The sequence below is a fragment of the Erithacus rubecula genome (genome assembly GCF_903797595.1).
Source record: "Erithacus rubecula genome assembly, chromosome: 2".
Lineage (NCBI taxonomy): Eukaryota > Metazoa > Chordata > Aves > Passeriformes > Muscicapidae > Erithacus > Erithacus rubecula.
This window is the reverse complement of record NC_136685.1, coordinates 12,102,747-12,119,647: the sequence shown is the minus strand read 5'-3', so window position 1 is coordinate 12,119,647 and position 16,901 is coordinate 12,102,747. Positions and strand designations below refer to the sequence as shown.

The 16,901-nt window shown below is 35.7% G+C and overlaps 1 long non-coding RNA gene across 1 annotated transcript in view; it reads right to left on the bottom strand.

Moving 5' to 3' along the window:
• Positions 1 to 9,753: 9,753 nt before the first annotated feature.
• LOC306814319 overlaps positions 9,754 to 16,901 on the bottom strand; it is a 37,360-nt gene continuing 30,212 nt past the window's right edge. Inside the window, exons 2-3 of the long non-coding RNA XR_013777142.1 lie at positions 14,688 to 14,762; positions 9,754 to 9,830 (exon numbers count right to left, since the gene is read on the bottom strand). This is a non-coding gene — a long non-coding RNA (uncharacterized lncRNA). The remainder of the gene's footprint in view (positions 9,831 to 14,687; positions 14,763 to 16,901) is intronic.

The following is a 16,901-nucleotide window of genomic DNA, read 5'->3' as shown; positions in this document are numbered from 1 at the left end:
CCCTACTCTCTTGCACACAGGTAACCACTACAGCAATATCCTTTCCAAAGATCCTCTTATCTCTTATGGTGGTGGTTTATAATAATATTAATTCTCAATATAATGCAACCTGCTGCTTTTCAGAAATGTATTATAAAAGAAGACCTTTGTATTAGTTTATCTCAAAAAAGGTAGGATACAGCTACCACTAACTGTAGAACTGAAAACATCTGTATCAAGTTGCATGAAAAGGACTCAATATTTTTCTTAACTTTCAGTCAAAAGCAGCTGCCACTATTAAACTGGAGGTAAAAATAAAAAAAACAGCCATTTTTTAGATTGGCAGAGACAAGGCAATGTGCTTTTCCAGTCACTGGAGACACCCAGTAGTCATAAAATGTCATACACAGACCTGATGAGAGGTGTATGTATGACTGAATGATTGTGATTTTCAATTCATATTGAAATATTCAGTAGTCTTTCATGAAGGAGCAGGTGGGAGGGCATTATCTTTGGTTGTTTACCCTGGGGAAGAGAAGACTCTGGGGAGACCTTATTGCACCTTGCAGTGCCTAAAGAGAGTTTATGAAAGGAGGAAAAGGGATTTTGGTACAGGCAGAATGTGACAGGACAAAGTGGAATGATTTTAAACTGAAAGAGGACAGGTGCAGATTAGATGTTAGGGAGAAGTTATTGACCCACAGGATGGTGAGGCACTGGAGCAGGTTGCCCAGAGAAGTTGTGGACACCCTACCCCTGGAACTGCTCAAGGACAGGTTGGTTGGGGCTTGGATCAGTCTGGTCTAGTGAAAAGGCACTCCTGCCCATGGCAGGGATGTTGAAACTAGATAATCCTTGATTCTCTGATCCTATTCTACTGGAGAAAAGGTTTCCATATTTAGAAACCAGTTCCTTTCTTGTAGGAGTTTTTATTTTGGATGAATGGATTTTACAAGGTCAGTTAACTCCACTTAAGATACATTTATTTTCTGAATAAAGTTATCCAAATTAAATAGGTTACTATTTAGTAAAAAAATTAAAAAAAAATAAAAAAAATCAAACCTGAACTTGATTAATTCATTACAAATATTCTCAAGATTATTTCCCCCACACAGCCTACAACCATGCCCTCTACTAAAAAACATAGTGGTAAATTTTATGAAAAGATTAATCTTTTTTTTCAGTCTGGATAGTGATTTTTTTTATATTTTTGTGAGAAAATGACACCTGGTAATGGAAAAAAAATTGTAGCAGTAAAACAGGATGGTCTTCTGTTGTATTCCTTTTGTCATGTTACCTTTTCAGCCATCAACTGTTGTCAGAATCCCTTACTTTAAGTAGGTCCACAACATAGATACAAGTTGAGGTGGTCCTTGAGAATATAAAAAATCCAAGGGTCTTCTTTAGCATCTTCCTCTCCATGGTAAAATTTGCTCTGAACAACTCACAGCCTTTTGATATATATGTCTAAACTGTATCACAGAACAAATTTTGACACCAGTTCCTTCTCCCCATGGCAGGTGACCCATAGGAACCTTAAAATAGATGTTTTCTTAGGCTGTTCTTAACATCCTCCAGTGATGGGGATGCTGCAATGTCCCCCAGCAGTCTGTCCCACTGCTCCCCTATTACTGCAACAAGAAAGGAGTTTTAGTCTTTAAACTGATTCTCCTCTGTTGAAATATGATCTCATTACTTCTTGTAGTATGCTTGGTGATTATGAAGACCACTTTATCCTCTTTCTGTCTGCAGCCAACTTTTCTGCACTTGAAGTCCATTAACATTACTCATTCCTGCCTGTCTTCTCTAGGTAACACAGCTGTGCTAGCTCACATCTCCTAAAGCTCTGAATATTCATATGACTCTCTGGTTTCTATCCAAGTGGTTTGTAGCCTTCAAAATGGATATGCATAGGTTTCCAGCAGTTTTAATTTTATCCACATGAGACATTTAATAATAACACTCAGAATTTCGAGCTTTTATTCCCAGAGCCTGATTAATTTAGCTGTGATTAATCTGTGATAAAACATAATTTTTAGTTCTATTGAGAACTATTCACCTACAGTGTGACATGCAAACAATAAGTTTGGGGATATTATCCCATAAATAGCATTCCAAATGGCATTAGCCTGTGGACAGCACTATCTGAACTTTTTAAGTGTCTTTTAAAGTGTCTTGTACTAATGGATGCAAATTATTGTAATGGGTGTGACAAAGTGAATATTCCCTTGTTCCAGAGGAAAGTAGAATAGCTGGGCTGCTCTCCAGATTATTTTTTTCTGTGTTTATTTAGATATTTGCACATGGGTTGGGGTTTTTTTCTGAATAAATACCTTTTTTAGTTCTTAAACAGTTATTCTCTTTTATTCATTCCTAGAATTTTAGAGATTAGGATCAAAAATGTAAGATGTGCATGGTTTAAGGCTTGTATGGTAGACTGAGGCAAATCATGATGCCAAATATTAAAGGATATACTTGTAGCATCTCAATCAGCTGAAAATCAATCTGCATCCAGAAACAGAATTAATTTTTAAGCAATTTTTTAAAAATTTCAGTTATATTTAAAGATACAACAAGATAATAGAGTGATTAATAATGACTGAAATCATCAGTGTAAAATTTTAACAAAGTCTCAAAAAGATGCTACTGTTTAATAATGAACTATAATTTACTGTTTTAAGAAAATTAACTATGTAAATAAAGGCATATTGATTTATTTTTTATTGCATGATTTAGCAATAGTTATACAAAAAATAAGGAATTAATGTCTAATTAATTAGTTTGGGTTTTTCTGGGGTTTTCTGCAGACTACCAGTCTGCAGAAGACTTACCAGTGTCTATAAACTCATTAGGCATAACCTTTATAATAAAAACCACTTCAACCACAAATTTATAGCTTTATGTGGCAGGACTTTAAGTCTAGAGGGAAAGTCATTGTCATGGTCTTCTTTCCATCACATTGAAGGCAAATTTTTGATGGCAAAAAAGATATATCTGGTATTATCTTCTTCTTTCTTTTTTTTTTTTTTTTTTTAATAGTGTCAACAGTTCTCTAGAAGCAATAAAATTAAAAGGAAGCTGAAATTTTGTATTTTGCTCATACCACATAAACTAAACTTCTTTCTATGATGCTGTAGATGTTCTTTTAACTGTTGGTTTCAGGACATTTTCATATAAGGTTACCAACAAGGATGTACTTTAGATGAGAACTGGTTATCATTCATAAATTAATGCAGAATTACTTCAAAATATTTTAATGGAAAACCTTCTGGAAGTACAAAATGAAGGAATTATTGTTTTCTTTCCCAAAGTAGAAAATGAATGAAGCTAACAATTGAAACACAACCAAGAAAACTTAAATTTGTTAAGATTTTTCTTTCAGAAGTTGATACAAATATTATTTCCTTGAACATTCTAATATTTTTTGCATGGATTACATATAAGAAACTTGTCTGAAGTAAGGTAAGACTGGTTTGTTTCACTGTTTTCTGCTATATTTGTGTTATTTCTTGTAGGCAATTTTCTATTTTACTACAGATATTACTATAATGTAAAGGAAGAAGAGAAACTAAATGTACAGACTTTTATTCAAGTGCATTTGTGTGGAAGATGCCTGGCAGCACAATATTCCAGCAAACTTACACTACTCAAGAGAGTAATAAAGTAAATTATAATATTGCTGTAAATTATAATATTGCTACCATTTCAGTGTGCAGATTAGGATTTTCTGAGGATGAAATACAGGTGGGGAGATTTGACATAGACTGTCAAACTTGTATTTTCACAAAACCTATAGGATATTTTGTAAATGTGGCTGCAAGGTAGTAAAAAGTGAGTTTTGCTGGAATTACAGCATTAAAAGAACTCTCCAAAGAACGGATTGGGGCAACATTTCGGTTGGAATTTCTGAACCATGTACAGGGTGTTACCAAATCGAGATTCTATCACATTTCTGACATGCACTGTGAGTTTTCAGTGCACCTGCCACGAGTCAATTATTTTTCTTATTTATTGGAAGTGAGCAAATCAAATAATGAATAGCTGTACCTGGTGACACCAACTCCATTGTCCCCTCTGGTAAGATCCAAGCCTGGACATAGCCAGCAAGAAAACAGCAGTGTTTCTCAACATAAGCTCACAGACACCAGGGATTTGGGGAAGTATCACCTCTTGATTGGTGGCATACACTCCATATCTAATTGTCACTGATGAATTTTTTTTTATTTTTTTCCTTTGGGAATTAAAAACTCTTAAAAAGGCTAGGCACTTTGAAAAATATACATAATCTAGATCTTTTGAAAGACTTTTTTAAAGCATGAGTAATGCTTTGTCTTGCAGCTTCTTTTTTAGATGTCCAGAAGGAAATTTCTGTAACATAGTCTTTCTTCTTTATTAATTTAAAAGCCTTCCAGTGTCTTTGATAAGTATTTGTTACTTATGCCTTTCCCTGGAGGGTTTATCCCAAAAGGAAAATCTTCCAGTGAAAGAATTGGGAGAGAAAAATAAGAAAAAACTTTTTTACAAAGTCTTTTGGCCTTATTCATGAGTAGCTCGGCTTAAAATTTTTAGCTAGTTATCCTCCCCACCACAAAATATCTCTGTCTGTGAATTTGGACTGTGCAAATCATATCCATTGTCCTCAGTCAGACACATTGTGGAGCACAGGAGATGTGTACAGATATTCTACCCAGGACAAAACCATCCTCTGAAGGTAGCCAGACTTCATCAGAATCATTTATAAAATGCAGCCACACTGCAGGTTAAAATTGGAGGTTTATAAATGCCAAGTTTGATCAAAGCATGAACATGATCCTGCTAGGATGGCCCTGTGCCTTTTGGAGCAGCACTCAGCATAACAGTGCACTGAATGTTTTTAACTCTTTCCTAAACAAATAGCATCAGAACAGTTTAATGAACCATAACTTTGCTTACCCTAATATCAGTTCTGGAATGAGCAGTGATGGCTGGTACTGCTTTGTATCAATTGTGGTTTTATTTTTCAGTTCCAGTGTCTAAATAAAAGCTTTGTATTTTAAAGGTGGGTCTGCCACAGAATCCAAAGGTCTGCAGTGAAGTTAGCCACATCTGCTGTGTTTAATTTATCTAGCTCATGCACTGACCACAGTGCAACAGCAGCAATTCAGAGGTTAGAATTTACAGCCCTTTTTGAATAAATAGCAGGACTGCTATTGACATGTGGGATGCCTGCTGCAGATATATCTCTGGATACTGAGGTACCTGAAATGCTCTGCAGAGGACTAATGTGAGATGGATCAATTCAAATTAATCAGCTTAACCAATACATATTTTGAAAGCTGCAGTTTTCCATAACATAATAGTATGAGGTCTGACATTATTTTAAGGTCTTGGACTGTGTTTAACCCTACCTCAGTCTAGCAAGGCTATTTTAAGTAAAGGTTACACCAATACAAAAACTGTCATGAGTCTTTCTTCTCCTTTCAAAAATTTAACTCATGTAGCCAATGTCCTTCCTTCTTTGCTTAAAAAATCTGACATTAATGCTAGGTGAAAGCACACAGAGAGGGGTCAGCACATTGTGAAACACAGGAGGTTCACTCTGAACATCAAGAGACAGTTTTTCACTGTGGGGGTGACTGAGTGCTGGCACTGATTGCCCAGGGAAGTGAAGAGGTGGGGGAGTCTCCCTCCTTGGATATATTCAAGAGGCTGGTCCTGGGCAACCAGATTAGGTGGCCCCAGCTGAGCAGCATTGGGGAACAGGACCTTCAGAGATTCCTTCTACCAATTGGTGACTGAAAAGTGCCTCACCATCCAGCACCAGCACTTTGTCTGACTGATCTCTACATCATCCATCTCAGGCTGTTTCATCAGGAGCTGAGCTGTACCTCAGCTGCCATTCAGCCATCAAAAACATAACAAGAGCCACAAAATGGGAATTGCTAAGGACACCTTGAGTGTCATTACCTCATTACCATCCCTCATCAGTATCTTCCATATGATGCCTTCCTGGGGAAGGGCACAAGCAGAAAGATCACCTGTATTTGCCTATTAGCACATCCCATTTACATGACCACAGGCTGGTCTTCATGTGAAACTTGCATCTTTAGTATCTGCTGTAAACAGGACTTGCCCAGTTTGCCATGGAATAAAATATCATAACTGGTTGAAGATTCAGTAACCTGCCTAGAACATTTGTGTTTTAATTCCTTATACAATTCCTTATACAATTGATTAATGCAAGGCCACCATGTACCATTTTATTCTCAAAAATTGCATAACTAAAGTTTGAGATAATAACATTTTTTCTCAGGCACAGTTTATTGCCAGATGGAATATGAAATGTTAGGAGATATTGGATATCCAAAACCAGCTTTCACTTTGCCATAAAAAGGCAGCTGTGCTAAGTCAAGAGTTCTATTTTTAAAAGAGATATTCCAAGTTGACACCCTTTTGGATAATAGTACATGGTCTTTTATTAAAAGCATTTCTGAGGTAAATATCATAAGGATGTACATTTTTTAAACTAGTATATTTCTACATACATGCATGTGGATGTGTCACATATGTGTGCAGATTCCCTGTAATTTATTCCTGTTCACTAGGTGTAGAAAGAGAGAGAGATAAATATTCTAAATCTGGATTAACAGTCTAAATCACAGTGAATTGATGTGTGCTAAGTAGGATCTGCTTTTCTAAGGTGCATCAATGTTTTAATGCTCTCTGAAATTAAAAAATGGGATTGAAAGAACAAACAGGTTAATAAAAAGCAGGAAAAATGGCACAAGGTGTAATTTGTTCCCATGTCCCAGCCCTCAGAAGTTTTCACCATTGCTGAGCAAGTATGTGAGCCTTAATGATGAGCAAATTATGTGACAGATTAATTCCTATATATGTGGGAGTGCATGTGGTGATATCAATGATTTCTATTCACAGCAATGCCTCATCTCATCTGCTTCTTGAAATTCAACAGTGAGAACTGGACTGGTACCATGCTTCTCTAAGCATGCAGCACTAATTACTTTCAGCTTTTACATTGCAGGGGTATCTTCTGGACTCTTTACAGGCTGAGCCCTTGTGGATAATTAGGATCTAGAATCTAACTCTGAATGAAAACCAGAAATTTTTAATTCCGTTTTTTCCTGTAGCATCTATCCATAAATCTGCTATCAAGATAACCATCTCTAATAAAATAAATAAATTCATGAGCTTTCTCTCAGGTTAAAAATAACACACTTCTCTCCTACAGAAGACTCTCAGTGTCTTCTAGCATTTATCTGAGATAAATGAAATTCATATCTCTTTCTACCTAAATACAGTTGCCAGAATTTTTTTATGCCAATAGGAATGTCTCTCCCACTTAGAGGATTATTAATACAAATCCAAAAATTTGTTGGTAACATTTGGAAAGATGTTCTAAAAGAAGAAGCACTAATACTTATGTTCCTCTTCACCCTCTTTGGCTCTTAGGGTAGGAGGGACTGCAGGACTGTTAGTGACGAAATCACTTTAATTCTCTAGTACTTGTTACCATGCCTGAAAGGGTATGGCTTATTGCTATAAAAGGTAGGAATATTGTACTATCTATTAAAATTAAAGCCAGAAATACCAAACATCAGGAAGTGATTCAGTACAGGTCAACAGTCATCTACTAAACGCAGACACTGCCATGGTATTTTTGGATGTGCATGGCCAGGATATGCAGCAATAGATCATCAGAGTTTGATGTGGCTTGAGCATGCTTTCCTGGAAAAAGAGCAGGGAGTACAGAATCCCTGAAGTAATATTTGTCTATTTTATTAAGATGGTAATAAACCTCTGCAATATCATAGTGTTGTTCCCTTTCATCTTAATTAGGCAAGCCATGCAAAGCTCTGAAGAGACTGGTCAATTATTTTATTATTTAGAAAGGGCCAAGTGAGATGCCCTGAGCCATGCAGGGAATGGCAGAATCAAGAGATGAGTGAGACTTTGAGTGCACTTTTTCTCAGAAAGTCAATCACAGAAAATCTGTCCTGTTTTTCTGAGATACAAAACATCTGCACTATTTATCAGCTTCATGGGAGGTGAGTCCTTCAGCAGACAAAACAAGTATGTTTGATTTTCTTATGTTAAAAACAAAAATGAGAAGCTTTTAGGGCAATTAGCCAACTTCATTTGACAAGTTTTAGATCCACAAAACAATCTGAAAACTGTGGATTTACTGCGTATAAATGAAAGCTCCCACTACAACAACAACAACAAACAAACAAACAAGCAAACAAACAAACAAACAAAAAAAAGAGCCAAAAATTCTTTCACACTATTATTTTAAATTTTAAACACCTAATTTCAAATACCTAAACAAAATATCTGGCCTTTTCAGACTGCTTCAATACTGATGTATATCTAGTTTTGCCTGTTTAACATCTCTGTCCTCATCCAAGGTATGTATTATCTTTCATGTTCAAAGGGAGCAACATATGATTCTCATTTAGTTCCTCTAATGTTTTCAAATAGTTATACATGCATATTAGCCTGGAGATGTGGTCAAAATCCACTTCCCAAATTTATTTATAATTGATATAATTCAAGACAGTAAAATAGCAATGTAATTCATATGTCATTAAAGAAATGCTTAAAAAGACAATCATACGAGAATTTCTATTAAATCTGTTCTTGGACATCCTTAGAAGTGTAAAGAGTAACTTTGGTAATAATTTTTTCTAATCATTCATGAAGAAATTATACCTTGCTACAGTCAACATTGACATGATACATAGTATAGAATCAGCAGCATTATCTTTCTCCCTATTTTTAATATCAAATTTCAATTTATGCTCTGATTTCAGTCTGAATTAATTACCTTGCAACACAATGTAATAACTGTCAGCTATGTAAAAGGTCTCTTAATTATGAAATCTCATCTAGTCAGAATACCAAGGAAGAAAGAAGAGAAAATGTTTCACTGTGATGTACCTGCCATGATCATGAGTGTGTAATTATCATGTTTCAGTACTGAAACAACTGCAAGCCATTTTGCTGTACACGTGCCCTTCCCAAGTGCATATGATTTATTTCAGTATACAACATTCATATTAAGGCTTCTAATTGAAAGCCATGTGTTAACATGATACATGTGGGAGTGTAGTCCATGAGAATGCTGTAGCTCCAACCTCAGAAGACTTTAGTTTAATTTTCTGTCTAAGCCTCAGTTTGTGTTCTTCAGTTCATCATATACCTAACAATTTTCCTCCACCTCTATCTATCTCTCAGCATGCCAGTCTGGCTTTCAGGTAAAGCTGATATTAGCTGAGATTCATCTCATGTGTGTTAGGAAACTAAAATTAAAGTGAGTACACTCTACAGAAAAACAAAACAAAACAAACTAAACAAAAATTAAAAAAAAATAAAAAAAATGCAAAGTAGCATTCCAATTTTGGTTTGAATTTATTCAAGGATGGAGATTCCACAGCTCTTCTGGGCAACCTCTACCAGGGTTTGTTCACTCTAACGACAAAAATTTTTCTTCATGTCTTACCCGATTTTGAAATGAGTCACTTGAGTCACTTTAGTCCTTTTAAGAAGAAGAACGCCAAAATATGTGCTTTAATTTTTGCCTAGATGTTGAATGTCTAAAGCTAAATGAAGTGAAACACCCAGAACTACCAGCTGCAGTCAAGTAGGTTGGTAGTCAGAGAAATAAACTCCTGAAGGTATAAAAATATAATTCAAGTCCTTACCCTCATTAAGGAGTTTGAACTTGCATTCCCACATTTTGATCATTTAGCCATTAGACTATTAGACTATTTGACTTTTTTTTTGTGTGTTTATTTGGTTGGTTTCTTTTCATTAGCTGACTCACATTCCAAGCAGACTCATGTATTGGACGCCTAGGAAAAAGAAGATAAAATAGTACCTGTTCTGAGTTAGCCCACTCACTAGTCATCACACTACAGCAAACTCTTCCCACATTGTTCCCTTCTGGATAGTTATGGATGCTCTGCTCAGAACTGACTACAGAAAATATGCATCTGCCATGACCCATTTTCCCCCTCCTCCCTGAGTATTAGGGGGGAAATGGACAACTAACAGTGATAACTTCATGGATATGCACATAAGTACAGCATTTTGGACTTTAATTCTGTATATATGATTGAACTGCATGCAGTGCTATAGCACTAAATGCACTAAAGGTTTGACTCAGCTGTGAACAACAGCTAATTTACACTTCGTATGTAAATCTGCATGCATCACTTCCATTTTTTATGCACAGTGGAACAGCTTCAGCTGTGCCTTTTACTCCAGCATGAGAGCACAGTTTGTAACATTTTCTATGCATGGCTTGCTTTTCCTCAATACCACCTTCCCAGGGAAAAACATGGATGCATACTGTTTTCACTTTCATTTGGTTTTCTCCTTTGTTTTTGTTTGTTTTGTTTTTTTGGTTTTTTTGGTTTTTTTTGGTTTTTTTGGTTTTTTTGGGGTTTTTTTGTGGTTTTTGTGGGGTTTTTTTGATTTTTTGTTTTTTAATAATATCTATATGTATATTCTTGTAATAGAAATTATACAGTAAATAAAATATGCCACAAGCTGGAGGCAATAAGCAATTATGCTTGAGGCTATGCTCACCAGAGGGGAATTAATTCTATGATTTGTGACTGAGTCCCCCCAAGCTCAATTCCCCATCTCCCTTTCCCTTTTCTCTTGCTCAGTGGCATGGTGCCCAAAGTCAGCTACATGTATAAAAGAGTTTTCCATAGCTGCTTGTGTCCATGAGACACCACTGATTTTCTGACAAGCAGCAAAATCCCTGCTTAATTAGTTACAGCTAAAGAGCCTTAGAGGACTACATGGCTTTTTCCTTTTTTTTTTTTTTTTTTTTTTTTTTTTTTTGCATATGCAATCATGTAAACACAGAATCCATCCCCTTTAGACTGATTGGAATGCACCTGTTTCAGCTCTGGGAATTATTAGAGATGCTGTGAGTACAAATCTTTAATGTTATTCAGTTATAAAACACAGGATCTTTTTCACTACTGTTGAGACCTCTGTTGAATCCTCTCTTAATTATTTTATGCAGTGGTCAGTGTTAAGAAGCACATAAATGGGTTAAATTTTTTGTGGAGAAATATTTGAATATAATACCATTGTTCCTTCTGCTGAAGGAACTACATTTAAACAATATGCTTCACTGCATTTAAACAATATGCTTAACTTGAAAGTAGAGAGATTCTCTACTAGACTGGTAGGGTTCTCAAATGATGGAAGATTCTTTAATGGAAATAACTAGCCTCTGTGGGTATTTTTATAGGCCATTTTATGGGGATTGTTCAGCCTGGAGGAGGAGGCTCCAGGGTGACATTTCAATGTATAAACAGGTGTGTGTATGTATATATTTATATATTTGTCAGGATTGTACTGACAGGACAAAAGGCAATGGTTTTAAACTGAAAGAATAGATTTAGATTAGACTGCAGGAAGACTTTCATGCTTTGCTTTTTTTTTTTTTTTTTATTAAGGTATTGAGACACTCCAACAGGTTACCCACAGAAGCTGTGAATGACCCCTCATTGGAAGTGTGATTTATGATTACAATGATTTAGAATGCCCATATGTCCCTCCAGATATATTCATCACCATTATAAAATCACTGTGGTTTTAAAAGTTAATTTTCCTCCATTCGTTGAAAGGATGTAGAAGATAAATTGTATTGAGAATAAAAGATTTGTACAATCAGTACTGGAGAAATCAAGCAAGTCAACATTCTGTTAGCCTATGAAAGACAAAGGCACCTACAGTCTGTCTCCCACTTGGGCATGCTCACAGCCTGAAGCACTCAGGAGCAGGATTAAGCCTTAAAACCAAGCTTATACATCTGTCTTTCTTTCCCTAACCTTCATTGCAAGCCCTACATTTTAAAATCCTCGTCCAAAAAAAAAAAACTAACAAAAAGTTATTTATCTAACTAACCACTCTTCTGCTTTGTTTCCCTGCAGATGTAGATAATAATAAATAAGGCAGACTTGAAAATAAATAGAAGAACCAGTTGATTTACAATCCAGTCTCTCCAATGTATTAGTTAAAAACACAGGAAAACAACTGAACTCTGTTGAATACCAGCATATCTGAGCTACTGCAGATAGAGGGGAGTCTGACTCAAGGACTCTGCAGTAAGAAACTAAACTCCACTAGGAGTCTCATCAAAGCAGTAGGAAGAAAAAACAAAAATTGAGAATGCTGAATGGAAGGCAGAATCAATATTTCTTTTTAATCCTCCAAAATTCTGTCCTCTTTATTAAGAAAACAAATCACTCTTCTAGACTATACAAAACTGCAGAAAGAACCCCAATGAAATAGAAGAATAACATGGTTAAGTAGCAATGTCTGGATATTTTGAAACTCTGTGATCAGATGAATAACTTGGGGTGTGTGAGTCATTGTCTAATACATAGAATTTTTCTAGAAACATTTGTCAAACTCTTGTCATTTACTATGTTTTGGTTTTTTCTTATTTTTTTAGAAGCAGTCCGTGTAAGAAGAGCTTTTATGTAAGTGCTCAAAGGCTTGAAGAACTCTAAGCATACCAGAGAGGGTGAGAAAACCAGCTAAAAAGTTTTCTAAGTAATTTTATCTCCAAATTGCTTGGTTTGGCCCAAGTTCTCAACCATCTATTTTCATCCTGAAAGCAGCTCATCTTCAGGGCTGGTGGCAAAATTGTTACAAAGAGGGATTTGCTTAGTGTGCCTAATGTTGAGAGCACCTAATGTTCTGAAAAATGAATTTGGAAAACTTCCCAGCTTGCACATCTGCCCCTAAAACATGAGAATAATGGACTGAATATGAGAAGGGAGGATTAAGTGAATACTTCCTCTACTCTGCTTTCCCTTTCCTAAACCCTTGTGGTCCCTCTGGATGACCTTTATCTTAAGCACATCCTCACAGAATCCAGGCCACCAGCTAGCTTACAAAAGCAAAAGACCTGTCTGACAGGCAGATGTATGGATGTGATACTGCAAATCAGCTGGTTATGTGAGCACCATATGTCAGCAGTTGGAAAGAAGGTGCATTGGAAGAAAAACTCACACTGTGATTAATTAGTAACTTGAGAGGTGTTTTCTTGCTGCTACGCTTTCTTTTGTGTTAAGTGATTCTCATCTTGGCCTAATAATGAAGAAAGTGCATCAAAATATGTGAAGAACTGAACTGTCTCTATTAGAAAAAGGTGGATAGTAGAATCACAGTACGAAAGGATGAAGAGGATTCTCAGATCATCACTTCCTTTTCCTTCTTTATGTGGCTGTTTCACAGAATGTTCTTTCTTATCCTCCATCTTCTTAGCAGTGTGATTCAAGGAGCTTGGATTGAGCTATTTTCAGTCTGGGACAATCCCAAATCATAGGATATGTCACTGTCAGAGAACATTTTCCTGATAATCAACCTAAATATTCCAGGTTTACCTTGATTAGCTCTTATTAGCTTTTACAACAGACATAACATGGAATTACTTCTTTCATCTTCTGTGTTTAAATCTAAGCAAGAGGGGAGAAAAATAATGAATTTAAAACAGATCTCCAGAGGACAAACATATCCAATACCTGTTCTAGGTCCACCTACTTATCAAAACTATTGAGACTATAATTGGTTACCCCTCACCTCAAACTGTCAATTGATGTTTCCTCTTGCTGATCACCTTTGCTATCACTGCTTTCTACCAGTGATGCTGAAAGCCTGCACTCTGGATGTTTGCCTCAAGCAGGTATTTACTAATTTATTTTAGACTTCAGTTAGAAAGATTCCACTAGGGAATGAAGGAGGATTACTAGCTTTTAAAAATATATTAGTACCTCTGATGCAAATAGAAGAACTGAAAAATTGTGCATAGATTGAAAGAAGTCCCTTGGAAATTTGACAGCATCCACTTTGCTAATAACAGAATCCTCCTCCAGGTATGCACTACCACTTTAGTGAGCTACTATCCTGGTAGAAAATACAGTATAAATACAGTCTGATCCATTTCATACAAAATCAGCCAAGTATGAACAGACAGCATGGAAAATTGGAGAGCTCAAATCGTCCTTCCATCTTCAGATGCAAAGGGCCAGTCAACTCTAGCCAGCAAGAAATGCCTCAGGGCAAAACCCTCTTCAGCTGTCATACTGAGATCTAGAATGGACTGTCTGAATTTGACATTGAGGTTTACTTGTGTGTGCTGTACATGCTTCCCAGAGCTTCAGCACTTTGTTTTCAAATATTTTGTCTGTTTTGTGCATTTTCCAGTTCAGAATCTTGTGCCCTGAGCCAGGTTTTCACTACATTCACTTCCATTTTATACAGAAGGTAAATACAGCACAAATACATAGTGCACTCCATGGAAAGGTAAAATGGATTATGGTGGTGCTATGATCTTCCTTAATGTGTTTGCAATAACTCACAGTCTCTAGCCTTCACACAATACCCATTCCTTTTAAAAAGTGAGAAATATATCTGTTATCTGAGATAAATTTTGAGGTTTTAAGTGAGATCACTAATCACAGCCCCAGTACATTGCATGCTAACTGACATCAATTATTGGAAAGTATGAGTACATTTTCCTTTCAGCAGAAAATATTTAAAAAAACTGCACAGAACAAAATAATTTCTAAGGCAAGAACTAAGCAGAATTCAATTCTGAACTATTTCACTTCAAGCAAACCTAGTGTCAGAAAAAGTCAAGGTAAGATGAATAAATAAAGATGTTTTTCTCTTACCTTCTAGTTTTCTCCCAGGCCAGTTTGCTCTGGTGGGATTTTTGATGGTGCTGTTCTTAGCAAAATTTATCATACCTGAAGGACAAAAACGTAGACAGATGTTTGCCTGTAGACTTTGTAAATAGCTGCAACCAGGTTTTATCTTAAGATTCTTCTACTAGTTTGATTGCATAATTTAATTTTAGGTCTGGCATTGAATTCTTCTTCTCCATGTATCAGCCACAAAACTGCTGTCTTTTCTTTGTTTAAAAGTCAAGAGATGTTGACTCCTCTCAGATAAGATATTAAAGCAAAATTCCATTTATATTTGTTAAACACAGTGTTGTTATAAGTGAATCATATGCCCAACTGTATTATAAAACAAAACATCCATTATAACAATTATAATAACTGCTGCTACTTTGAATTTAGAAATACACATTAGCTAATGTTAGACAGAAGCTCTTATGACTAAATATTCAGTCATTATTGTGCACACAGTAATTTTTCCATCATATAATGTCTAGATTTTTAAACAAACTCTAGAGGATTAGTAAACTAAGTGAAGATCTCTGAATTGAGAAGCTTCTACTTAAATGGAATCTAACTCTATATATAGACATTTATACACACATTTGGAATTAGGAATAAATAAAAAATTTCATAGATGTAATAGATTGTGGAAATATCTCCTAGGAATCAGGCTCTTTCCTATGTCTCACTAAGATATGGACTAAAATAAAATTACAGCCACAATCAGTGCTGTAGAGCGAACTACCCTGAGAAATAAGACAAGTGCCCATTGGGATACACAGGGACAAGCACTCAAATGATGGATTTATCCACACCTTTGATTGAAGTCCAAGAATCAAAACAAAAAAAATAAAACAGCATTTGCAGTGAATTTTGACATCAGCCATTTTGTTAACCACAGGCAGTCCATCAGCTAAACTTTGCCCTCCTCTTAAATGTATTATAAAATTTACTTATATTTAGAAATTTTCTTTATAAATTTGCAAATGTAAGTACTTTTAAGGACAGATTTAAAGGAGGTGGCTGTGGCAAAATGAGCATTTGTGGTTAACTTTCTTATGTTGCCCACTTTTATTGCACATTCTCAACCACTGAAAAGTGATGCCTTTATGGTTGTCTGAGCCTGTAGAGGATACTGTGGTGGGAAAGAAGAAGCTAACCCATGGAATTTGTCTCATTTCATAATGGTTCTCTAGGAAAACCTCTCTGCAGGCCCCTTGAGACACTAATATTCCCCAAAACTTTTCTTCTGTCACTTCTCTTCCTATCAGTAATCTTACCTCCATCATGTTTCACAGCTGTTCCTCCCACTCATATTTACACAGTGTTGGAAACAGCATTCAACTTAGTTATATTGCTTGTATACTAAAATAATGGAAGCTCTATAATGAAATAAAAAATTAATTCATCCTCAAAATCCAGGATAAATAAGCAGAAGGATAAATATACAGGAAATATATTCTATCACTGAAGTACCAAGTCCAGTGCCAAGGCAGCAGCAATAAAGTTTTGAAGGTTCATTTATTTTGTAAATCCATTTTTGTTGCTATTTGGATTTACCAAAATCGCCCATCTACTGAATTTTTTTCCAGTATTTATCTAGATTTTACATAAAGATATCCATAAAAGCATTGTTTCTGGTTCACTGTCTCTTCTTTTTAGCTCTTCATTCCATTTAAAACATAATTTAATCCATTTACTTATTTTTAAAAATTCTAAGGCACTCCACAAAAAAGTATGGAATACTCTAATTAAAATATAATTTAAAAACCCAAAAACATTGTAGAAGCTTATTAAGTGGAACAGTTAAATTAATTAATTTGCTCACCTTTAGCTACTCTTTATCTTTCTGGACTCCTTTTTCATGATGTATTGGTATGCTCAAATATTTTCATTCTTGCATGTTTGCAATCTCAGTCACACTGATGGCACTTAACTTCCAGTTAATAAGGTTGGCTCCTAAACTCTCTGGTATTCAGCCCAGCAGTGAAGCCAGGCCATGATTGTGTCCCATCAATAACAGAAATAGTACAGAGCTGTGTCAAGTGCTATGTCTTTTAATCAACAATTTTCTGTGCCAGAGCCCTTTTGTTTGACAGGAGATTTGAATACATCATAAACATGGTAATGACACAAATTGTTTTAAGAGCACTTGTTTTAATGTTGAGTTCATTCCTGGCTCTAGTGGATTGCCTTACTTGT